The sequence below is a fragment of the Arvicola amphibius genome, chromosome 5 (assembly GCF_903992535.2).
Source record: "Arvicola amphibius chromosome 5, mArvAmp1.2, whole genome shotgun sequence".
NCBI lineage: Eukaryota > Metazoa > Chordata > Mammalia > Rodentia > Cricetidae > Arvicola > Arvicola amphibius.
The window spans coordinates 66,219,910-66,246,745 of NC_052051.1; the positions used below are offsets into that span (position 1 = coordinate 66,219,910).

The 26,836-nt window shown below is 35.8% G+C and overlaps 1 protein-coding gene across 1 annotated transcript in view; it reads left to right on the top strand.

Moving 5' to 3' along the window:
* Window positions 1–26,836, top strand: part of Mettl15 (methyltransferase like 15) — a 175,031-nt gene that overhangs the window by 23,364 nt on the left and 124,831 nt on the right. The window lies entirely within an intron of this gene.

The following is a 26,836-nucleotide window of genomic DNA, read 5'->3' on the forward strand; positions in this document are numbered from 1 at the left end:
GGATAAATCTCTTTCTAGAAGCACTTTCTACTTTTCTGTGTACACTTGTGTGTGTCCTGGGACACTGCCTTTGGCTCCTGGTTCAGTAAGACCCTTGGGCAACACCAGTAGCAGATGTGCTGTTTATAACCATGAGAAGTACTAGTCTTGAGTCCATGGTGTCTTCCTGTGTTGCTTTGATTGGCTGCTCTTTCTTGAAGACTGTATGTACCTCTATAGGAAAGCGCTCAGTGTGGATAACTATCCCTGTTTAGACTATGTTAAACACTTCTTTTGTTTTTGGGACTTGAACATGTCTTTTCAAAGGAGTTTGTACTATTTCTCTAGTCTGTCCACCTCTTAGTAACTAATTACTCCAACTGTCTTCTTATTATCAAGTTTATACTATCCTATACTTCTAGGACTTTTGCCTGAGTATATTTTATTCTCTTGGAGTGACTTGTTACTCTTCTATTTAGAGCCCTTATTGACTCTAGTGTATCATCAGGAGTCTGCTTAAAATGGAAATATTCTTGGAAGGGACTAGCTCCTATCTAGTGTTTTGATTATCAGTAATCACAATAGCTTAATATATGTAATTTAAAGGCATGCATGGGTGAATGCATTTGGGCACCTTTCCTCACCTTAGAGTTAGTGAGAGCCCAGTAATAGTCATTTCGTTTCAGTTCTTAAATCATCTTGCAGATTAGTATTTCACCAATCACTCAAGATTCATGGAGGATTTTTAATTTTTTTATTGATTTTTTTGCTGTTGCTTTTTTTGTTTTTAACTTTTTTTTTGCAGCAAAGAGGACTCTTTGAAGAGTTTTAAGGTAAGCAGTGACATTGTTAAATTTCCATTTTTATATGTCACTTAAATGGCAGAAGTTGGTTCTATTTTCCATCATGTTTTCTGAGTTAAAACTTAGGCTTGGATAGGCTTGGTGGTAAGTGCCATTACCAGCTGATCCATTTCATCAGCTCATGACTTGATGTTTTGAAATGGAAAGATAATCTTGGTAGGGAATTGCCTGCTATGCACAATAATTATAGTCTTATGAAATTCATGTGTTGAGTATCACACTTTACCGCATGAATGTATACCATTATTATAGGTCAATTAAATGCATTTCATGCTGTGAATAATGCTGTTAGACTTCAAACTGAATTCTGTTCCCTCCCTTCCTTTTTTCTTTCCTTTTTTCCTTCCTTCATTCCTTAGTTCGGTTTTTCCTTTTTTCATAAATAGATACTACAACTCACGTGGAATTTAGGCCATTTATTTTGTGGCTGTGCATTTATGCTTTCCATTGTAGTCAGTATTCTTTTATCTAATTTGGTCATTTGAAAGAAAATATTCTCCAAAGGGAGTGGGACTATTAGGAGGTGTGGCTTTGTTGGAGTGGGTATGGCCTTGTTGGAGGAAGTGTGTCACTTTGGGAGTGGTTGAGGTCTCTTTTGCTCAAACTTTCCTCAGTGTGACTGTCAGTTCACTTCCTGTTGCATGTAAGCCAAGATGTAGCTAGCACCACGCCTGCCTGTGTGCCTCCATTTTCCTTGTCGTGCTCTCCGCCTTGATAATAATTAATTGAATCTCTGAAACTGTAAGCAAACCACCCCAACTAAATGTTTTCTTTATAAGAATTCTTGCATCATGCTGTCTCTTCACAGCCATAAAAACTCTAAGACATTTTACCTGTTGAATACCGGTGGCATCTCAGGTTCTTTTGTTCCACGCAGCCCCAACACATTTTTAGAATGTCCCTACTAAACTTGCTTAGATGAAGGAAGGCACAGAGTACTGGGTGGTGAGATGGATGGAAAGGATTTTGTTTTGTGGCGACTAATGTGATAGACATGTGAGGTGGAGAATTTTATGACAACTGTATTTATAGGAAGACCCCTGTATAAAGAGGAGTCTACAGTGGCATGAAATGGGTGCAGTGTGAGGGAATAAGGTTTTCTTCTGCTCTCTGCTGCTTGTCCGGGTTGCCTTTTATGCTGTTATCCTTCTCGTAGTCACCTGGTTTCCTAGTTATGGCAAAAATTAGTGACTTATTTGAGAATTCTTGATTAGATTTGGTAATCAGTATAATATAAGAATAAATTTTTTTCCCACTAAGTAGCATGCCTTTTCTCTCTACTGTACTTTCAACCAGAGTTTACCCTTCACTTAAATGCAGGTACAAAATCCTACCATTTCCCATGTGAATGTTTTTCTCTATTTTTTCTTGGTATAAATAAATCTGTTGCATAAAAATACAATCATTGTTTTTTTATGTTTGTTTATGAGCAAAATCAAGTACACCCATACCAGTGTAGTCACTGAAGAGGATCATGCAATGTTTTTTTCAATATGATAAAAATTTTTTAAAAATTAAAATTTTATTACAACTGTCTCTGTCTTTCTCTCTCTCTCTGTCTCTCTGTCTCTCTCTCTGTCTCTATCTCTCTGTCTCTCTCTCTCTCTTTCTCTCTCTCTCTCTCTCTCTCTCGTGTGTGTTTGTTCATATACCATGGCATATATCTAGGAGGTCAGAAGACATCTTTGTGGTATTATCCTTTACATGCGTTTCAAGGATTAACTCAGGTCATTTGACTTCAAATAATAAGTACTTTTGCTGCTGAGTCACCCCACCAGCCACAGAATCATCTTTGGCTAATTAAATTTTTTTTTGTTTTGAAAGAACCTTTTCTTTGGTTGCAGTTTACTTTATGTAGCCTAAATCTATACTAGTATCACTTTCAAAATATAAATGCTATAAAATACATCCTTATGGGGCTAGATACTGTGTTTTGTTTAAATTAGATGGCTGCGATAACATGGAACAGAATACTTAATTTTAAAGAACAATTTGGGGCAACAAAAGAATTTGTCACTTATCCACAGATTTAAACAAGGTCTCACTTTTTAAGCTTCATCTATAAAATGAAACTCATAATAACGATTAGTAGTTCCTGAAGTACACAGGCTCTGTGAAATACATTCTGTTTTAGTATCTTTCCTAGAGGAAATGCCTCTGCATTGGAAATCACTGTGAAAAGCATTGTTATGCTTCTTGGATTTCCAAGTGGGGAAGCCAGAGTTGTTAAAATGAAACCTCCTTTTTATTCTATAAAGGTCATAGCAAAAGAAGTGGTTTTGAGATAGAACACTGTAATACTGGTCACATAGCTCATTTAAATAGTTCTGTGTAATTATATCACAATCATATGTATGAGTGACATGTCTTTATTAAGTTATTTTCTTCTATATTAAAATGTATATTATGTTAAAAAATTACATATTTCACAAAATCCAACTTATTCTTGTTCTTTAGCATTAGGATATTAGCAGGTGTTAAAGAAGTAGAAAATAACATTTTATTTAATCATATTCTTAAAAATTAAGCACTTCTATCAGTTGTATTATTCAATTTAAATGCTTTTTTACCCTCTGCTGTACTGAGATTCAAGTTCAGTTCTTATGCATGTTATATGAGTGTTTTCTCACGAAGCTAATATCTTTTCTGTTTCAGCTGCCTTTAAAATTCATTCAGTAGGAGAGTCTCCTGTGAAATTTTCATAAATTATAGTTGAGTTTATATTTACTCTTGATAAGAGGTTTTCTTTTTTGTGGTCTGAGGATTCACTTTGGTGAGCATGTAGAACATTCCAACATTGTCTTTATCTCTGATACATGATTTGATTCTTTTGACAGGATCCTGAAAACTTCTGTCAGAGCTTAGAAACTTGTATCTTGTGCTGGTGAGATGGCTCAGTGACCAGCAATACCTGCTGTGTAAGCCCAGTGTAATTCCCTCAGTATCATGCCCAAGGCCCATTCATATGTATAAGAAGTGAATCTCCTCCACATTGCTGTTCTCTGGCCTCCATATACGTGTAGTGGCAATTGCCACACACACTCCATCAAGCATGTAGAGACACACAAAAATATGTAAAATTAAACAAATAGGCAAATAAACTTGCATTCTATGTCTGCTGCTGTATGTAGTCATCTGATTAGATTTACTTGAACCCAAAGTTCTGAATTAATATTCATTCATAAGAGTTGTTATGCTTGAAGAGGGGTTTGCATTTTTAACTTAATTCTCATCTCAATTTGTAAATGAGAGACTTATTAGAATGACAATACATATGGAATTTAATTACAGTTTATAAGTCCAACTAAATAAAAAGTTTCAATTGGTAATAATGTAAAAAAAATGCTATAAAGAATGCCATCCTAGGGTACTGGGTAGATGGCTCAGTAGTTAAGAGCCTTGCAGCTCTTTCAGAGGACCCAGGTTCAGTTACCAGCACCAACATGGCAGTTCACAACTGTCTGTAACTCCAGTTCCAGGGGATCTGATGCCCTCATACAGACAGATGTGCAGGCAAAACACCAGTGCACATAAAATACAAATAAATTATTAAAAAAATAAATAAGGAAAGGGATGCCATTCTAACTAGGAGTATTGCTTAAAAGTAATTTACCAGAAAAACCAAATTAAGACGTGAGTTGGTACCAATTTTGTAGCTTTTTCTTTTAAAGACTATTTTAGAATATTTCCTCAAGTAGCTGGATCTGAAGTGGTGTTCAACAGGTGCAAAGTCGCTGCGGATTGTTTTAGGAAAACGTCTCTAATGGCAGGAAATGGGGTACCTTGACCTGTGGGATGGGCATTATGATGCAGGGACAACATTATAAGGCAATTTCAGGCTCACTGTGGTCACTTAAGTATAGGTCCTAGAGTGTATTATGTATTATGGGAATATTTTGAAAGGGCGAGAGTTTAGAGTAGAGTAGTATCAGTATGGGAAGAGATTTGAAAGGTTGTAAAAATTTTTATTAACACATTAAGGTATTTATTCTGCAAAAATGTGTCTCTTGATTTCTCCCTCCTGTTGTTAAGTTTGTATGTGTCCTTCCCATATTGAATTGGGCTGACCAGTGTAATTAATTAAATATTTGTATGAATGATGTTTGATTTATGGGTGAGTCAAAAGTCTCCTGCTGTCTCTTGGATTGCTTCCTGTGAGGACAGCTGCCATGCCACTGCTGTTCTTAGGAAGCCCAGGAAAGGCCTTCTGTATCTGTCTCCCTCCCTCCCTCCCACCCCTCTCCCTCCCTCCCTCTCTCCGTCCCTCTCTCCCTCCCTCTCTCCGTCCCTCTCTCCCTCCCTCCCTTCCTCCCTCTCCCCCTTCTTCCCTTTTTTTTGTGGTGATGGAGCTTTAACCTGGAGGGACTTGTGTACTCTAGGTGAATCCTCAACCTGAGTTGACTCTCCCATAAGGTAGAATAGAGTGTTCCTCCTCAGGTCCCCAACCATCCATGGGGGGATGTTGATCTTTTAGTTTCAAACAGACTTCATGAATGCATCTGTAGCTCACAGTGACTGCAACCACATGTGAAAATTACCTGATTAACTTTTTCTGAGTTCCTGATTCATAAAATCTGAGATAATAAAATCTTTGTTTAAACATTTAAACCTTAGAGTGATCATAGAAAGGTAATATATATTCAATTCAAAGTAAAATTTCAACTATAATGACTGTAATAAAAGAATGGATATCCATTATGAGAGTGGCTAACAAGGCTTTCAATTTAATATGTGTATTTGGGAAAGTCTTGTGAGCTGAGAGTCAAAGAGCAGGAAGGCCCAGTTGACAAAGGAAATAGCGTGTAAACCGCGCCGGTGCCCCGTGCGAAAGATGAGTAGAGCATGTTTGAGAAACTGAAAGACAGACATGGTGCAAATGTAGACAGTGGAGAAGAGATGGAAGGTCAGAACACGCTATGCCTGAGGTCATATTGTCTATTTATTGAAAGATGACAGTGTGGACTGGAGTAGTAGCCTTTAAATGGCAAGAGATGGAAAGATTTGAAAGGATGCAAAAGAAACTGAGTCTGGGGAAGAGATGTTAAAAGTGGAAAAGTGTTACGGAGTTTAAGGTACTTTGGGCCTTCTTATTCTTTGGGTGGATGGATGGGAACATTTTTACTTATTAATTTGTTTTACTTTCTTTTTCTGGTTTCTCAAGACAGCTTTCGAACCTGTCCTGGAACTTGCTGTGTAGAACAGCCTGGCCTTACACTTACAGAGATGCACCTACCTCTGCCTTCCCAGTGCTGGGCTTAAAGGTGTCTGCCACCACCACTCGGCTTTTACTTTGTATTTTGTTGGGGATAAGGTTTGCTATAATGCTTTAGACATCATTTTAGCTTTTTGGATACCAATGTTAGAGTTGGAGGAGTCAGATATGTAATTAGGACCTCGACGAGAAATCTTATCCCGAGACCAAGTTTGTGAGAATGGATTTTTATTACCATAACTATGTGATACATTCCTTCATAAACCTTGGGCTAGAGGAACAGAGTCCACTGAAGTAAAAATTATTTTAAAGTTACACGTACTATTTATGTGTATTTCTCAAAGACCAAGAGAATACTTGATTTTCAATAGTAGTTTTGAATGTTGCTTTTATTCCTTTCCTTTACCTTTGTCTATATTAAATGTTGTGTTTTTCCCACTCCTTCCTTCCCTACCAGCCTCTTTCTCTCTTTCTTCCTTTCCTGTTGTAAAATTCCTAGAAATGTTCCCCTACTCACATCTAATCACTCTCCTTATATTCTTTTTTTTCTCATTTTTTTTTTTATTAAAAATTTCCATCTCCTCCCCTCCTCTTCTCCCTTCCCTCCCCTCCCTTCCACCCATACTCCCACTCCGCCCCTCTCCAAGCCAAAGAGCCATCAGGGTTCCCTTCACTATGTTAAGTCCAAGGTCCTCCCAGCTCCCCCTAAGTCCAGGAAGGTGAGCAACCAAACTGACAAGACTCACAGTGAGCCCATCCATGCTGTAGAGTTCATGCTCATCGCCGTTGTCCTTGGTTTCTCAGTCCTCCTCCACTGTCAGCCACATTCAGAGAGTCCGGTTTGGTCCCCTGTTCCATCAGTCCCATTCCAACTGGACTTGGTGGTCTCCATATATCTCCTTATATTCTTTATTCTGGATTATTTTAATTGGCACATCTGTGCCTACTTTCACAACATTAGGATTCCCTTGCAGTGGAGGACAAGGGAAATCAGGGACCCACAGCCAGATGTGCTTTAGATGACTTAAGGACAGGAAAGTCAGAGAACATTGCCAACAGGGTACAGAAATTATTTTTGTCATGTAACTCAGTTGGAATTTTTCTTCTCATTTAGTAGATGAAATCATGTTCTGATGGTTAATGAATGCATTAAGGAAAGCAAGCCTATTTAATATATTAAAATTTGTTGACTTTGATGTGGGAGGGTCTTCTGTTTTAATAAAGAAACTGCCTTGGCCAGCCCTTAGGTGGGTGGAGTAGACAGAACAGGAAGAAGGAAGTGAGGATGGCTCAGGCAGATACCACACCTCTCCTAAGTTAGTCAGACTGCCATGCCTCTCCTCAGTGAGCGAGATGCAATGAAGCCAGCCACCAGGCCAGATGCGATGAAGCTCCAGCCCAAGATGGACGTATGCTAGAATCTTTCCTGGTAAGACACCACTTTGTGGTGTTACACAGATTATTAGATATGGGTTAGTCAAGATGTGAGTAAGAGGCTGAAAATAATGGGCCAGGCAGTATTTAAAAGAATACAATTTGTGTGCTGTTATTTCGGGGCATAAGCTAGCCCGTGGCCGGGAGCCGGGCGGCGGGAACGCAGCCCGCAGCTCATCACTACATGACTTCTTATTGTAACTTCTGGACTGTATTTATGTTGGTCCCCAGCATATTTTTTTGTAAAACCTTTACTGACATTTTAGTACCAAGTTAGTTTCTTCTGCAGCAGGATCTGATATACTATTACCATTTTTCCTACTTATGTGGTAATTCAACTGAATGAAGGCTTTAACTCACACCAACCTCCAGAAGCCTGGGAGGCAAGTTAAGCACCATGTCTCCAAAATCACTAGCTTGCTGTTTAAGTAATGGTATTCAGTAAATAGTTTTTAATTAATTCAAACACGTGTTCTCATTAGGCTCATTAGATTACATTTGTATATAGCAACATTTCTTGCTTAGCTTATTGTCAAAATATATAGACACACTTATTAGTAAATAACATAAAGTCTCTAAACTTAAGACCCTTCTCTGAGGTTATAACTTTGAAGGCTGTGTCATTTAATGTCTATAAAAAATGTAGGGGAAGATAAAATATTGGAAAGACCGAGGAGTACTTGTACTGCATCAAACTCATGTTCCTAAATTGTTTCCCCTGAACCATGATTTGTTGTTACTTTCTAAGTCACGCTGAAGGCCATTAAGGCTAATGGGCCTCTTGAACTCAGGGTTGTGTTTACTGCTTTTATCAAAGAGCGTAGTAACCGTTCTGTTTCATGTTCTGAGTACTAATCTACCATTGATTAGTCACACCATTGATCTTGATTATACTTTTTAAAATTTGCCTGACTTTAATGAATCTCTTTCTTTTTGCATTCTCATTTTTTTACTTTTTTTACTTTGTACTAATTTATCCTTGAATATTATCTCACTTTTCAAAAAAGATTTATAATACCAAAATACCATATGAGTTATAAGGAAATAATATATTTTTATCTAAACTTAGACCAGAATGATAAGGAGCTTTTGTCCTTTTGAGCCTGTTAAGGTATCCTTATTTTTACTTACAAAATTACTAATAATTTGTTTTAAAGATAATGCTGCCAGACAACATGAAATGTCCAAAATGATAGAGTGGCATATGTCTCTCCCTTAATATTAGCAGCTCATGGAGGAAAAGCTATTTGCATCAAGGAGTAATCTTGCCCGTGTCAATTTATAAGCACTTTTCTTCCCTTGTTACAACTTATTTCCAAAAATAATTTAAAATTTTATGCTTGCCATAAAATTAAGAACACTATTGTGACTTTGTTAGTTTATTATCAAGAATATTAGTCACACATGTGGTACATAGACATACCTGCCAGCAAAACACCCATACACCTAGAATAAATAAATAAAACCAAATGCCAAAAACTGTCAGCTACTAGTTCTGAAAATTTAATATCTTCTCTAAACTTGTAATTTCATATTAAGAATTTTATATTTGTAAAATGATTTCTACAATGTTCAATGAATTTCAAGTCTAATTTTTTAAATAGGTAAAGATCAAAATATATTTGAATGTAAAATAAAGTAATATAACATGTTATAATAACTCATAGTGTGATTTTTAGTTTTCTTCAACAAGAAAGAGTTTTTATTCGCTTTGTTGTGTTTTCATTACTTATTTTGTTTCGTAGTTTGGCTATGTTATTGGAGAGAATGCTTGTTTGCCTACATTTGTCTTTATGTAAAATCTAGAGAGTAAAATGTAGTCACATGACATTTAAACTTGAATTGTTTTAGGCTTAGTATTAACCTTGCTTCTCCTAGGTTTTCTAGATCACCTAGATATGTTAAGATTGCCTGTGGCTTCTACAATACCTTATATTTCCCAAAGAAAGATCCTTTGTATTTTCCTTTTAGACAGTAAACTTTTTTTTGAAACAACTTTAGGCAAACATTATATTTGATGATTATATATATATATGTATATATATATATATATATATATGTATGTGTATGCACACAGTTTGAATTAAGTTACACTAGTTAGGGTAAGAATTATCCCCACAAGAGCCATAGAGTATCTTAAAATCAAAAATAAAAACAAAATGGGAAACCACCCCTTGAGTTATTGGTCAAAGGAGTTAAAGTGATTCCCCAAATAATATGAACTATACCATTTGTCCTTTATTGCTGGAAGACCCCATACACATTTGACATAGGACTTGGAAGAATCCCACTGTAATTGTCTTGGAAGCTTCCTCCCTTCAGAATGGTTCCCATTGTATTGAAGAGTGCTATGCTAGATGCCAAAAGAGAAAAGCAGTCAACAATACTCCCCCCCCCACTCCACGCATATACATTCTTAAGCATATGAAACCCAACAATTACTAACATGGCATGGTATCTTCAAGGGAATAATAGTGGCACTTTTATCTTCGGGGTGACCAACATCTAGTTAGTTGAACTTAAGTCTCAGTAGGAAAGAATTCATGTTTAGTATTATAAACCTAGCCAACTCCAATTGCAGCTGAGGTCATAGATTTTGGAAGAGAATGTACCATGGCCACTTTCTGAAACTGGTATAATTTCTAACTGCATTCCAAATATTATCCTTTTACCTATAACTAAGTGTAGATCTCACCTCTCAAATTCAAAGATGCTTCTTTTTGTAGCCGGCAAAGACAACTACAGAACTATCACTGGTCAAAATGCAGAAGACAACTAGCCATGTGTGTCCAACCCTAATTGATACAACCACAACACAAACCCTACACATAAAGCTTATGAGATATTGTAGAAAATGGGGTAGAAAAATTGAAAGAGCCAGAAGATCAGGGTATCTGCTGTGGAATATAGTCTTCTGTACATGACAGGCAAGCTACACCCATGAAATCTCAACAATATATTCACCTAAACAAGACCTAGGTAATGACACTAGTTGGCATACCAATGTGAATGGGAGATTTCTTACAAGGCCCCACGCCAATATGAAGAATTACAGGAAATTAATGGATACGGGGAATGGAAGAATTCTTCTTTTCCGGGGCTTAGCCCCCGATAGGTTATCCAGTCTCTACTAGTTAGTCCTGAGTACTTCCTCATAGGAGCAAAATCAAATGTACTGAACAGGACCCACAGACACCAGACACATATGTGCTCTCTCTCTCTCTCTCTCTCTCTCTCTCTCTCTCTCTCTCTCTCTCTCTCTCTCTCTCTCTCTCTGTCTCTGTCTCTCTCACACACAGAGACAGACACATGCATGTATATTTGTAACAAGGAAGATGTCATGAGTGTGAGAGGGAGTAGGATGAGTTGGAAGGGGAAAGGAGGTGTTGGAGATGATTTAACTATGTTACTCAAGTATGATCATCTCAAAGGAAAAATCCAGCCAACCAACAAACCAACCAACTAACTAACCAGCATAATGAAACCTTTAAGTTAAAAACAAGACCAAACTCCAGTTTTTGGTTGGTCTTCCTTATTTTCTTTAAGGAAACATTTAAAACATTTGGATAGTAAAAGCATAGTAATAGTATGTATTAATATACATACTCTAGAATAGTAATCTTTGATCACACTGAGAATAAGCTGAATGTGAAATCAATATAGGAATAATTGTAGTTGATGACTTTAGGCTTTTGTTCAAGATTAAATTTTGTTTCCACTGCTATTTTAAGGAGCCATGTATTTTATACTATTTTTAATATGCTGATGAGATGATATTAAATTAACCCTTTTATTATTATGCTATTTATATCTTCTATGTAACTTCAAAACAGCTGGTGGTTTTATAGATATATTTGCCAAACTTTATTGTAAGCAATGAGTTTTTATTGTTTTGTTAAAAAAATCAAACTTCTCAAGCTATTTCTGACTGATGAAACTTTCTGGAAAGTTGTTTCATATCCTCCTGGTCATCTAAATTTATCACAGGGTTTTAACTGAGAAGGCTGGTGAACCCTTTTTCCTTTTGATCTTGTGTCCTGGCGGGTGCTTGGATATTTCTTGTGTAGGAAAAGTTTGGTCGATGAGTCAGTGCACTGAGTCATAGGCAGCATGAAGCCTCTAGTGTTCTATACTAACTAATTGGAAACAGTTTCAAAATTAATTAAGGCACAGTTGTCAGCTCAGTGTTACTGATTGACATCCCACCTAAGTATTTTGTCTTTTGGCAACTTGCTTAATTGTTCTTTGAAATTTAGTGTTTTGGTTGCTTCATGAATTTTGAAAAATGTGTTTGATATACCTATATTTACCACATTGCTTTCTTCAGTGCCCTTTTCTGAAGCTTGTGTTGTTCACATTTACTTTTTGATATTTTCCCTTAAAAATAGTCGAGTTCATTGTTTTATCTTGCTACTTTATCAGTCTATAAGAGAAGTCTTTTGTGCTCCACTGAAACTAGTTCATACAATAATAGTATATTGATTTGTCTTACAAAAGCCCACTCTCTATCACTGTGTATTTTATTTAATAAGGATATTAAGTAGATTATCATGATTCGTTTACTTTACAGTAATTTGATTTAATAAAGTCATTAAAAATGATGTGTGTTTGAAAGAGTTTTTTTTCATTGGCATTGCATTTGTTTGAAGGTATTTTGTTTACTTACAATATTTCATAAAGAAGATTGAGTAGTAACAACAGGAAGGTACTTGGCTCAAGGGAGCAAGTATCTTCTGGCAGGATGGTAAATACTAGAGTGAATTACTGAGAAAAATTTGAGCAAAGAGAAGAAAACTCATAAGTCAGTGCCTAGGTGTTTTCATGTACCTTTTACATCATTTCTGTTTCTCTTCCCATTGTCTCTTAGGGATGGAAATTTTGTGCCTGATGTGGGAAGTCCTTCTGTATATGTGTTGCCTTTAGTGGTTAGTAAATAAAGAAGGTGCTTTGGTCTGTGGTTTGGCTGAATAGAGCTAGGTGGGAAAACTAAACTGAATGCTGGGTGACTTTAGTGAGAAGCCATGTAGCTGCCACAGGAGACAGATGCAGGACTCTGAATAGAACCTTTCCAGTAGGCTACAACCACATAGTGATACACAGATTAATTGATATAGATTAATTTAAGATATAAGAGCTAGCCAGTAAGAAGCATGAGCTAATAGGCCAAGCATTGTTGTAATAATACAGTTTCTATGTAATTATTTTGGGTCTGGACAGCCGGGAAATGAACAAGCAGCCTCCGTCTACGTGTGCCCAAAATAAAATGCAATACTTGACTCCTACAAGTAAATAATTTAGCATACTTGTTTAAACCATATGCGTTTAAATACCTTTAGCAATCTATGATAGCATTTAGTATGTGGTTCAAGTCAATTCTTAGCATTTTATCAGAGGGAAATTTTGGAAGAACATTTGTTCTTGAAATACAACATACTAAAATTAATCCTCTCTACTCCCTTTCAATGTCTTTGCACTCTGCCCCCACCAACTCTCTCTTTTTGCTGGAGATCAAATATCCAAAGGCCTTGGAAATGCCAGAAAATTTTCTGCCACCAAGCCTTATCACCAGCCCACTTATTTATTTATTTGTTCATTCATTTGCTCATTTATAGTTTATTTATTTATTTTTTTTTGTTTCCAGATTGGGCTTTTTGTAGCCCAGGCTACCCCAGGCAGACCTTTAACTCTCTACTGTGCTTCTATGTACTTTATGGTAGGTAGAATTACAGCTGTGTTCCCCATGTCCTCTTTGGACTATAGTCATCTTATATTCATTTTCAAATATTTTTGAAATAGTCAGTTGAAATTGAGGTAGGTTTCATAATTGATGACATTTTACAAATTAATTGGTGGGCAGTATTTTTTCTTCATGACATTTAAAATTAATGCAGGAACAGATTTTCCTCTTTAGCATTTTAACCACCATCTCTTCCTAATATTTTCAAGTTAAAGATTAGCCTCAACTAAATTCTGTATCATTTGTCTTTACTTCTGTTATATCTCGGTATATAGTTTTTCTTCATTTATTAGAAAAATTTATGCTTTTAAACTTACTAACTAATGTGCTGGCTAGCTTTATGTCATCTTGACATAAACTAGAGTCATCTAAGAAGAGGCTACTTCTGCTGAGAAATTTTCTTTATGAGATTGGTCTGTAGGCATGCATATAGGGCATTTTTTAAATTAGTGCTCGATATGAGAGGGCCCAGCCCATTGTGGGTGGTGCCAACCCTGAGCTGGTCATCTTGAGTTCTATAGGAAAGCTAACTGATAAACCATGGAAGAAAAGCTAGTAGGCAGCTCTCCTCCAAGGACTCTGAATCAGCTCCCGAGTCCAGATTCCTTTTGAGTTCTTGTCCCAACTGCCTTTGATGATGAACTGTGATAAGGAAATATAGGGAAAACAAATCACTTCCTCCCCAAGTTGCTTTTGGTCATGGTGTTTTATCACTGCAGTAGAGACCCTGACTAATATGTCTCTGGAGGTTTCCTTTCTTTCTTCTTTAAGATAGTGAACAATTTGAGAATTTTGTGTAAAACATAAATTGTAAGGGAAAAATAATTCATTTCTGACATATTATAACATCTAAAGATCAGTAGACATGGGAACCTTATTTCCATATTTTATGCTTTGATATTAAACAAAGGTTTAACATTTTTCATATGGAAGAACCTGGGAAGAAAGAGGGAACTACTGTTTTTTGCAAAGTTTCTTTTTCTAGCCCTCGCCCTCCCTTTTCTCTCTGCCCACTTTATTCTGCCATTCCTGGAAATTCAGACTCAGTTACTAGTTCTATACTTTATCAGTACTGTTTATTCGTTTCTGTAATAATCAATCATGTTTAGCCCCATTTCTTTTGTCTTTCATTTTTATAATTCTGCTACTTTACATTTTTTAAATATTTTACTTTATTTTGTATGTTTCAGTGTTTTGCCTGCATGTATGTGTGTCCACAATGCCTTGTACCTGCAGAGCGCATTGGACTTCCTAGAGTTATAAATAGTTGTGAGCTAACATGTGGATGATGGAAACGGAACTCAGGTCCTCAAGAGCAGTCAATACCCTTAGAAAATACACTATGTCCTCAGCTCCTACTGTGTTGCTCTTGAGCCCTACTTTTAGTTCTCTCTCTCTCTCTCTCTCTCTCTCTCTCTCTCTCTCTCTCTCTCTCTCTCAACAAAGAAACCTTCCTAAGTTACTGGCTTTTTGTACCTAAAGTATCTTTTTCTTACTAATTTTATTCTTTGTTATTATAAGACTTAATTATCTTTCTTAAGTTACAAAAATTTATAGTAGTACGAGACTTGTTGCATGTTTTCCCAGTTTCTTTAGTTTTTATGTATGATACTTGTATCTGTGATTTATGAATGGGTGGGTGGTCAGTACTTTTCACACCCTTCCTGAGTTTTGTCTTTTTGTTACTACTATTTAGGTGGAGTTTATAGAACTTAAATATTTTTTAAGGACACTGTCATCTCAGAGAAAGTTACTAACTCATAATTAACTACATTTGTGTCACATGAAGGGGATTTAAAATGTGTTAAACTAAATAAAAATTTATAGAAAATGTGATTAGAAATGACATGGTACAACATTGTGTGGCAATTTGATTGTGAGACTAGCACTGCTAGAGGAAGACAGCATTTTAGAAAGTAAATAATTTGCTTCAATTTAAATCGGAAATTGATTTTTTTCATGTGACTTAGTACTTTATTACCAGCCTCAATAATAGCAGAATTCAGTTTCTTTTCTGGCTTTTTTAGCTGTAGCATTTGGATGAATTTTGTGTGAAAATATTTTCAATTGAGTTAATTTGACATTGTTTATAACATATATAAGAAATGATAGTATGTACTGAGATGATAATATAATGATACAAATACTAGAATCTGGTGTGTGTGTGTGTGGGGGGGGTGAGTGTGTCTGCTTGTGTGTGTGTCTGTCTCTGTGTGGTACATGGTGGGTGTTGAAACAGCAAATCTGTAACAGCCTAATCAGCATAGCCATTCTGTAGTTTTCAGCTTCTAAACTGAAAGTTAGGAAACCATTCTGGTTACTACAACTCTTACTTTGCAAACTACCTTTCTTTGAAGGACACAGCCCTTTATTGGCAGAATAATGCATTTAAATTTGGTTATTGCTAAAATATATGCTTTTGAATTTAAATACATAATTCAATAGGGTTAGGTTAGGGATGATTCTGTAAGTTTAATTATTGAGTCTAACATAAACTCATAATTGATTGACAAAGAAGCATTATGTACTTATGCATAGAAGCCACAAATTTTCAGTATTGGGCTCAAACGGGCAAGTTGAGACAGTTTAATCTTAGAACTAAACAAAAGGACCAAGTTGGGTTTCTGTGCTATGGGAGGTAGTAGCAGGCTTTAGAACGTTATGGGAGAATATGTGCAAACTGAAAGTAATGTCTGCTTGTGAAGATGAGCTCTTCTATGTACAACAGCCACCTGTGACAGTCTTTGCTTGGCCAGGTGTGCTACCCTTAATCTCTTCCTTCTGTGAAAGGATACTAATTGGAAGGGTGATACCAGGCAGAATATCCTGTGCCAAGCACTAGAGCAGATCCATGGATTATCATTCCCTAAAAGGCAGTCTTTTAATGTTAATCCTGTGTTTGCAGATGCCTGCAAGGCCTCTGAATTGCCATCCTGAAATCTGCCAAAGAAATATTTGTCGTGGTGATTCCCATGGTGGCTTATGGAGAATACAAGTGGGAGCACTGGTTTTATCTCACTGCATGGGGATTTCCCAAACTGTGTTGGTAAATGGGATTTATCTGCTTCCAGCTGGGCAATTGGTTTCTTTATAGAAGAATCTATATGAGAATTCAGTGTAACAAAACACTGAGAAGAGAGCATTTAAATAGATTGACATTTATCAAATTCAGTCAATGAAGAAAAATGAGAGGCAAGGTAACATCTCTGAGTTGCTGTGCAATCAGAAACAGCTTGTTGCGTCCACAGTGCAGACCCGTCATTCGGACAGAGAAAATGAGAACTGTTTGGTTCCAAAGTTTTACTTTGGAAATACCAGGGCCAATGTGGTTTCCTTCCTTTCTTCCAGTACCCATACTGGAGGCTCAACCTTACTCAGGCTGTATCTCTGAGGTAGGCGGTCCTCAAGGCCAGGCCAGACCAGACTTGAGAGACTTGGAAACTCCTTCTTGTGCCCTAACTTTTGGTACCCTTTCTGCTTGATTGCTGGAACAATATTAAGTCTATTTTAAAGATACTTTCTGAGATGATATGAAACTGACTTTTTCTTTGTCTTGGTTTCTGTTGTATTCTTAATTGTTTCTTTTCTTCTCTTTCCATCTGTCTTTTTTTTTTCCTTCTACATCTTTCTATATGGGCCAAGATGCAGATAGATTTGTGTTGAAGATATCAAGAGAACAAAGGAATTCACTTGATAGCTTCATATTAACAATTCTTCCTTGGCCAACGTGCACTACATGATTACACAGCAATAGTCTTTGTACAAAGGAGGAAGAAAAAAAACATTTCATTAAGTTTAGTATCATAATAGACATAAAAAAATGACTCAATGCTAGTTTTTCCAAAGAGATTTAGTTAAAAAAATAAAAATAAAAAACAGCTTTGAGTTCTCATTAACAGTATTACAAAGGAGCAGTAGCTTACCCCTATGAATGCATAGTGCTTGCTTTAATTGTGCTTGCCTTGCTTCCTAGTTCTTTCAGGCTTTGGGACTTTACTTCTGCTTCTGCCATGCATTACATGGTTTATTACAGTGTTAAAGTATGGTATCATTGCATAACCTGAAAAATTTATTTCAGTTCATAGTTTGAAAATACATAGTCTATTTTGGTAGGAGTTTGAGGTCGCTTGCCACATTCCATCCAGACTGTAGTTAGGAAGAAGAAGGATCAGTGCTGGTGCTCAGCTATCACTCAGTCTCTCTCTCTATCCCATCTTCTCTCTTTCCTCTCTCCATCCCCTGCCCACACTTTCAGTTGTGCTCTCTCTCTCCTATTTATTCGTTGAAAAGTTAGTTTGTGTATGAAGTGTATCTTGATTACACCCACCTCCTCATTATATAATTGTAATAACCTGTTTATTAACTTGTTTGTTTTTCTTTTAAAATTGTGGGAGGTTATGCCTACTTTTTATTTTTCTAGTGTTGAGCACAGTGCCTAGTTCAATTACTTTTTATTGAGTTATTTCTCTGGATCTTGTAAATTTTTGTGTGTTTTAGTCCCAGAATTTTTAGACTCTCAATTAAGATTTAAGCTGTTTCCTAAAACTCATGTTTCTTGAGTTTTCCACAGAAAGGAAATCTCTTAACTCTTTTGTTGATGTCCATTACTGGTTTTTCCCCATTTTTTTCAGTTCACAAATCATACATAGTCATTTGCCGATGAGAAATTGCAGCCTCTATACCCTACTGGAGAGGATGTGCATGTTGTGGCAACTTTGTAAGTGAGCCTATTAATATAGTTTTCTAGCACATTATCCAGCAATTCTATTCCCAGGAATAGAAACAAGAAAAAAAAAGATGCTATAGTAACATACAAAAACACAGCACATGAATGCTTATAGCAGCATTAATCATACTAACCAAAATTTGGAAACAACCTGAATTCATCAACTAATAAATGGATAAAAAAAGCTGTGGTTTATTTATACAACAGACTCTTACTGGATTATAAGCAACATTCAATGGATACAAGTCTCAGCATACATTAATACAGGCAACACTGTGTTAAGTAGAAGAAGTCAGTTATCAAAGACCATATATCACATAATTCTTATGTGAAACATTCAGAGAATGCAAACTATAAGGAGATGTGAAATAGATGGGTAGATTCCCAGGCAGGTTGTTACCTATTAATGAGGGCTGATGGAAAACCAGGTGGGAGCCCAGAAGCTAGAAATCACAGGTTTTCTTTTCTGGAGTGACAAAATACTTTAACGTTGATTTTATAATGGTTGTGCATCAGGTCTGCAAAAATGCTAAAATATACACACACTCATACACATGAAGAGAAGACATAGCTACAGACAAAACTTGGCACATTAATGATTATAGTTACATTGGTAATAGTAGCCAAAAGGTGGGAACAGCATCTCTTCATAATGGATAACAAGATGTGGTGTAATGATACAATAGACTATTACTGGGCCACAAACAATGTAGGACAGGTACATGTCACAGGTATATTTTCTTATACCAGAATTAGCAAATACCTATATGAAATAAGTGTTTGGACTGTAAATAATTAAGAAAATCACAAAAATTTCTTAGAGGCAAAATAGGAATCAAAACAGTTTGTGTGTGTTTGCATGTATATGTATGTATACATTCACTAAAATACAAAATGTCACAATTAACTGATAGCCAGTCACAAACAAGTACCTTAAGTAAAAGGGAAATAATGTTGAGAACTGTCGTGGGAGTGTACAGCAGGTGACAGCTAGTATTTAACAAGTTGACCTACCATATGTATAACTCCATGTTGGGGAGCCCCACTTGTCAAAACCTATGGTGTTACTGACTGGAAATGACCAGTTGCTTCTGTCTGTAATTTCTCTCATGTGCCAATTCATTTCTTCCCTAAGAACTGCACTTTTTCCCTAAGGACAGCTATGGGCGTTTTCCCAGTGCTTATGTGTGTATATATATATATATATATATATATATATATATATATATATTCCATAAATTGGATATACAAGTAGATGTGGAAAGTCAGGAAGATAATTTCTCCTTATTTCATATAAGTCTGATAAATAGAAATACTCCTAGAATATCTTTCATTACTCAGACTGATGTAGGAAGATAATGCTATTCTTAGTCACAACTGCAGGTAATTTTGGACTTCAGAGCAGATTCACAGCAGACTGGTTGTTCCTGAAGATGAATATCTCATTGCCCCTAGAGACAAATATGTGAGGTCTTTTTCTTAGGTGTTTATTGCTATATTAAGGTAAAATATGATGCAACTTTGGTAGAAACAACTCCTTGTATAGCAACTGCGACTTTCGGCACATACTCCCTCTACTCAAGGCTCAGCTCTGTCTGGGAAAGAGCTACATGCATGGCCAAGTGTTATCACTGGCCGGTCATGTGATATCCCTAGCCTAAAAGACTTATCATGTGTTATGAGAATAGGTCAGACCCTGAAAATGTAACATGTAATTTTTCAGAATTTGGCTAAGAGAGGAGGAGTCGGTTTAGGACAGGAAATTGTGTTGAGCTATGCAGGGAGCTGCTGGACACAGGACTTTGCAGGGCATGAATGAGAATGTGGGTGCTGAAAGGGAGATGTAAGAAGAAATGTGAAGGTAGCTATGGGAAGAATTTATGAAGAATGTAACTGTTTGGAGACAAGGAAGATGAAGCTGTATAGAAAAGAGATGTAGAAGAGAAATGTATGTACACAAAAGAAAGATGTGTAGTCATGCAAAAATAGATGTTACTGTGTGTAGAGATGTATGATCATGTAGGACAGAGATGTATGTATATAAACAGAGATATGTAGCTCTATGTAAAGAATGTAGCTGTATGGAGCAGAGAGATTCTCAGAGAGCATCTGTAAGATGAAGTAAAAGAGAAAGTTACCACCAGAAAGAATCTGTTTTCTTATTTTTCCCTTCAGATAGAAAAGGTCTAGTCCTCAGATAGATAAGAATTTTCCTAAGCCATGGATTATTTTTGCATACCCTGGGTGCTAGCTGGTGTGTGTGTGTGTGTGTGAGTGTGTGTGTGTAGGCCTTTACTAGAATGCAAAATGCTGTAATGAAGTGATAACCAATCACAAACAAATACCTTAAGTATAAGGGAAATAAATTCATCTATAGAAGGCAAAACATGACTAAATAAATGATAGATAACAAATTGTGTAAAATTATGCCTTATTTTTGTTGTACCATTATGACAACTAGCTAGGTTGTGATATAACATGGTATACTAATAGAGTAGAAAATTTTGCTTGTATGTCAAATTTATTACTTCTTGAAAGACAGAAGAGAGAGAGAATGAGAGAGAGAGAGAGAGAGAGAGAGAGAGAGAGAGAGAGAGAGAGAGAGAGAGAGAGAGAGAGAGAGAGAGAGTTTGAGAGGGTTTGATGGATGTGGCCCTGGCACAGCACTGTAATGAACATATTCAGCAGGTGGTCAAAATGAGAATTAGAGTTCACAAAAATGCTTAACCACTAGGATAGAGTATTGATGGACATTGAGAAAGTAGAAGTCTTTTAAGCAATTAGAGAATTGTACAAATAAATTGGGTAACAGTGAAGATAGAAGAGGATTTCAGAAGCAGTACAGCACTTATTGCTGTACATTATATGATTCATGGACAGAGCATGCATCTGATGTTCATGTATAGTCTATTTATTTCTTTTATTTTTGTATTATAAAATAATTACATTATTTTTTCTTCCTTTTTTCCTCTAAAATTTTTCATATACCCTCATCTTGCTCTCTTTCAAATTTATGACCTCTTATTACATTTTTGTTAACATTTGTGCACACACGCACACACACACACACACATACATGTATGTACACATATATTCCTAAATACATAAGCACAGTGTGCTCACCCTGTTATAATGTTTCTTCTATGTATGGTTTTAGATAACCTCAGCCCTACACAAAGAACTACAAACAGCTGATGTGGGATTCCTCTCTGTATGCTGTGACTATCATTTATTAATAAAGAATCTGCTCTGGGCCTGTGATAAGGTAGAACAGAGCTAGGCAGGGAAAAACTAAACTGAATGCTGGGAGATAGAAGGCTGAGTCAGTGAGAAGCCATGTAGCCCCTCTAGAGACATGCCAGTACTTTACCCAGTAAACCACAGTGTAGTGGAGATAGATTAATGGAGATGGGTTAGTTTAGGATATGAGTTAGCCAGAAGTACTTAAGCTATTAGCCAAACAATATTGCAGATAATATGGTTTCTGTGTGATTATTTCGGAGCTGAGCAGCTGGGAACAACCAAGCGGCCTGCTACAACAAACAGCTACCGAATGACATGCTTTTGTACATGTTTCTTGTAAAATGCCTATAAAATCAACAGTACTGTTGCCAACATCTCCCCCTTTTTTTTTTTATAACTAACTCATTAGCTTCCCATGGTGCTTAAAGGATTGCTAACCTTTTTTTATGTTTGAGACAATAGTAAAAAGAGGAAAATGTTTGTTATGCAGGACTTTCCATTAGAGTTGAGAAGTTCCAGGTTCAGTGTGATGAGCTGCTACTGCAGTTTCCATACCACTCTGGAGAGAGCCACTGGGTTTGCTGATGCCCTTATAAAATGGCCAGCTGATAACCACCACTGAGGGGAGAGAAATCTCCAGTATTCTGCTTGTCTTTTAATATCCTGAACTATAACCTACTCTCAAAATTTGAGCCTCTGTAGATGTTGCATAGCCATTCTGTTAATAAATCCTGATGTCATTCTTCAAGGAAATCTCAGAATAAGAAATCTAAGTTTGAATTAGCTTAGGACAGTGAAGTCTCTCGAAAGCACCAAAAGCAATGTTTTAATTTGTTTTAGAGGAAAAGACAAAAATTGCAGAAAAGTTTAGTGCGAAAATGGGAAAAAAAGGTATGATTTGTATTATGTACTCAAAGAAGCAGCGACTCATCATTTTTGAGTGTGATAATGAGGAAAGAAATATTCATGTGGGTGTTTGATGATTAATAGTTGATGTGTGTTAAATGCTCAGAGGAAAAAAAAGTATGGTATAAATTCCAAATATTATTATTTTATTCCCAGAATGCTGTCAGGCTTCATGGCTGCTTTCCCATGTGCCCATCTTTCTGCACCTGTTCCTAGAACTTCTATCCACAGCAGCATGGCTTTCACTGTTGCTGAAAATCTGTTCCAAACATTTCTCTTGTGAGTCTCTCCACATGCTCTTTCCCTGGGTTGTCTCACTCTTTATAGAGCTTTGTAAATCTAGGATACCGTTTCTTATAGAACTGTGTGAGTGGAAACAACATACATAATTATACTTCTATACTCTCAATAACTTGTCATACAATTTTCTATATAAATTTCCATAGAATAAATTGACCTGAGTGGCATTATCCTGAGAATATACAATGCATCATTTTTCTCTTATGTAAACCTTGACAAACTGCTTTTATACTGTTTGCTGCTTTTCTTGTGTTGTGTTTAAGCCTGTCTTACTTTTGCTCGTGCTTTGGGAACCACATTTGCATGTCACTACAACTGAACACATACCTGTTCTTTTATTAAAGACAATTATAAAGTTGACACATTTTATAAATTATAATTTATCTGCAGGAGAATTCCTTTTGTTTGTTTTTTAAAACTAAGCCAACCCTTTTTGCTTAAAATGAGCAAGATTAAATTTAAGCAAAATTAGGTATGAACTTAGAAATTGTAATTCATAAGAAAATCTCACCTTAAACATGAATATTAATTATATTTGGAGCTCTCACTATATATCTGCCCCTTAGCATGCATATTCATGTATAATACTTTGTTATTATAAAATTGAAACATACGTTTAAGAAGTGCTTAGCTGAGTATAATTGCTTATTTGTGAGGAAGTTTTGTCAGAATGGCCTGATCCTTTCCCTGGGAGATTATAAAAAAGAAACACTGAGCAGTGATTTCCAGTGATTACACAGAACCAGTGCTTGAAGTCCTAGGGCTGGTACCATGGAATATGTTGATTGAAGGCATTTGTACAGCAAGTCAACTTACATTGTGATGACGTTCATGACATTCAAATATAGCCATATATAAATCTTACCTTAAAAGTTACTTTATAATATCTCAGTGTGCTATTTTCAATTCCTTAAATTTTTAATTTTGTTTTTAACTTTCAAAAAATTAAATTTTTATTTGCATATTTAAATAAATATGTAATTACAAGTTTTTTCCATCTCCTCTCTCCAACCTCTTGCATTTCCCCTTCACACTACCTCTCAACTAATGGCCTTTATTTCTTCAGTTTTTATTGCCACGTACAAACTCGGGTATGTGTGTGAGTGTATGTGTGTGTTTGTGTATGTACATACATATATATTCAATATATAAATAAGTATATATTCAAACATAGAATATATAAATAGATATTGCTTTGTTTGTTTAGCATTGCTTGTGTTTTTACGTTCTTGGTATTAACTAATTTCAGTGTTTTCTATCTGATTTTAACCACAGTTCTTGTGCATGATGTTCAGGTGCCCTGTCTCTGAGAATAGTTACAATTACTTAAATATTTGCCTTAAAAATGATAGTTTAATTGACCAATCAAAAATATATATACACTAAATGGACGCAAAATTGTATTAATATATTTATGTTTAAACATGCATACATATAAATAACAATAATAACAAAAATATGTCATCAATTTTAGAGTTGGACTGAGCATGAGAAGAGTTTGAGAGAGAAAAGGAAGGTGGATATTATGTAATTATAATTTTATTAAATTTTTTTTTTAATTTTATTAATTTTTTTTAAAAAGTAGATCATTATTATACAATCCCAAGATAAATCAAACCCTCTGCCTAAGAATATATACATACTCCATAAACATTGCCTATCCATACTGTCATGTCACAGTAGGGGTAGTCAGACAGTAATTACCAAAAGTATAAACTTTTAAGTGAAATATTCAAAAGGGAAGGTATTAATTTGATAAGTTGCTCACTATTCTTTCATAAATGTAATAGTTCATGCTTGGATGGTTTAGCAAAAATGTTTATCAAAATTTAAATTTCACTTGTACTTATTTTTAAAATTTCTGTTTACTTATTCACTTGTTCATTTCTTTAGATGCACATGCTAAGCAAATGCTGTAGAATTAATTACATTCTCAGTTCTCATTTGTATACTAATATATTTTATAATTTTATAAAAGATATTATATCTCTTAAGAAATGTTAACACGTTGATGTTAGAAATAAATATATAATCTGAAAATATTTTAAATGCTATGTTTTATAAATAATGAACTGTATTTTATTTTAAAGAAAAAAATAGCCGGGCGGTGGTGGCGCACGCCTTTAATCCCAGCACTCGGGAGGCAGAGGCAGGCGGATCTCTGTGAGTTCGAGACCAGCCTGGTCTACAAGAGCTAGTTCCAGGACAGGCTCCAAAGCCACAGAGAAACCCTGTCTCGAAAAACCAAAAAAAAAAAAAAAAAAAAAGAAAAAAATGACCAAACCCTACCTTCTAAGTATAAGTTTTTGCCAATGAATGGAGCTCTCTCTTGAGGTTTAGTAGACTTAAGTGTTTTTCAAGTGCTTAGTCTAGGGAAAAAAGGGGTGGGCTTCTTGAAATAGGAATGAAGCAAATGTCTTCAAATTGGGAAACATTTGCTGGCAAAGCAGATGTTTCGTTTGAGACAAGTGTTTTAGAGAGTGTGAAGATGCCAAACAAAATGTCTGTGTGTAGAAAGCTATATTTAACATGGAATATGGCAGTGTGGGCCCAACACTTGAGTTGTATGTATTAAGTATGAAAAAGTGATTGCTAAAAGTGATTGGTTTTTTTTATTTATTTAGTTTTGTAATTCTCTTGGTCTCAGTGGTTTCCTCATCTGGTGTTATTTAAAAATGATGAAGGCTATTGGAATTTAGATTTCTTAGCTCCCTAGTCAGTCCTGAGACAGACTATGACAGCTCACAACAGTTCAGCTTCTTCTTTGTTTTTTCTATGTCACCACTTCATTTTTCCCACTGTCCTCTTGTTCATTTTGTGGGCTCCGCAGAAAAAATTCAGGCCATTGCCCTTGCTTGGTGTCCATGTTACCTACTGAACTACATCTCTATTTCAACAATCTGATGCACAGCATATCTGGTTTGAGTTTGTCTTAGTTACTTTTCTCATTTCTGTGAGAAAATCCTTGACAAGAAGCAACTTTAAGGATGTAGGGTTAGTTTCAGCTTGCAATTTGAAGGTGCATTCTGTCATGGTGGGGAAACATGGCAGCAAGACTTTGAGGCAGCTTTTCCCATTGAATTCATAGTGAGGAAACAGAAGACAGGAATTCCTCTGCTCAGATGACTTCTCATTTTTTATTCAGTTTAGAACCCCAGTCAATTTGTGGTACCACCCACACTGAGGCTGAATTCCCACTTCAATTAACCTAACCTAGGTAATATCTCACTGGCTGGCCCAGAGGTTTCTATAGCGATTCTAAATCCAATCAAGTTGACAATCAAGATTAACCAGCAGAGTCTTAAGTGCTTTCAAACTCAGAAAGTAAAGGCATGTGCAATACAAGTTGCTCATTCCTTAAATTTTCATATAGATGGAAGTAATTTGACCAGTAACTCCCCAATTTGGTTCTGTTTTCATTTGTCTGTCCAAACATTATATTAAGGCTAATCTATACTTGTGGTATGGTTTATTATTTGGGATTAGGTCATTATTTCTAACCTATACATAAATGCATTCACTGTTCTTAGGCCAGAATACGATGGTGGTAATTCAGTATTAATACTTTTCATATTAGTAACTATAAATAAAAACAGTATATTTAACCTCTCCATGCTCTACTATAAGAATACTTTATTGAGAGAAGAAACCCACACCCAGAAAGACAAATACCACGTCTTTTCTCTTATTTGTGGTTTTTAGTTACTAGTTTTTAAACGTGAGCATAAAGCTTGTAGCAACCACAGAAATCAGGAGAGTAAAAAGGGAATGAGGCAGGAAGGGTGGGACAGGAGCTCCAGAGAGGAGGTGAGAGAAGGTCGTGGGTGTGGGAAAGATAGGAGCAGGCAGATTTGACTGGGAAGGCTGGAGAGAGTCTGGTACAGAGGGAGCAAGAGGAAAAGGGGGTAAATAAAAAACCAAAAGTAAAAAGGTATTAACAAAATAATAAATGTACCTTTGCCAAAGCAACCAAATGCAATCAGTGATCCCAGATTGAATATGGGATATTTACCATATGATAGAGAATATCTCATGGGTGTTTAAGTATATAGATTATATGTTAGAAATGACTATACAACTATACACATAATAAGTTCCTGGAGTATGAAAATGTTATGATAGAAATATAGGGAAATATTCTCATAAAATATGCCTTCAGTTATTGAGGGTTCATTAAACTGTAATGTCATTTAAAAAAAAAAAGAATACACAAGAATTATGTAAGTAATTCAGTGCTATTTAAAACTTACTTTATTTGTAATTCAGGATGCTGTTCACAAAGTTGCAATGAAAATTATCTATATAATTATTTAATTGTGCGTAATTACATAAAATCACATTTATAATGTTCAGTAAATTCTGAATTATCTTTTGGGAGACATTTTGCAGTTTAACATTCTATCAGCAGTATTATATGTGCCCTTTCCCTGAAGGGC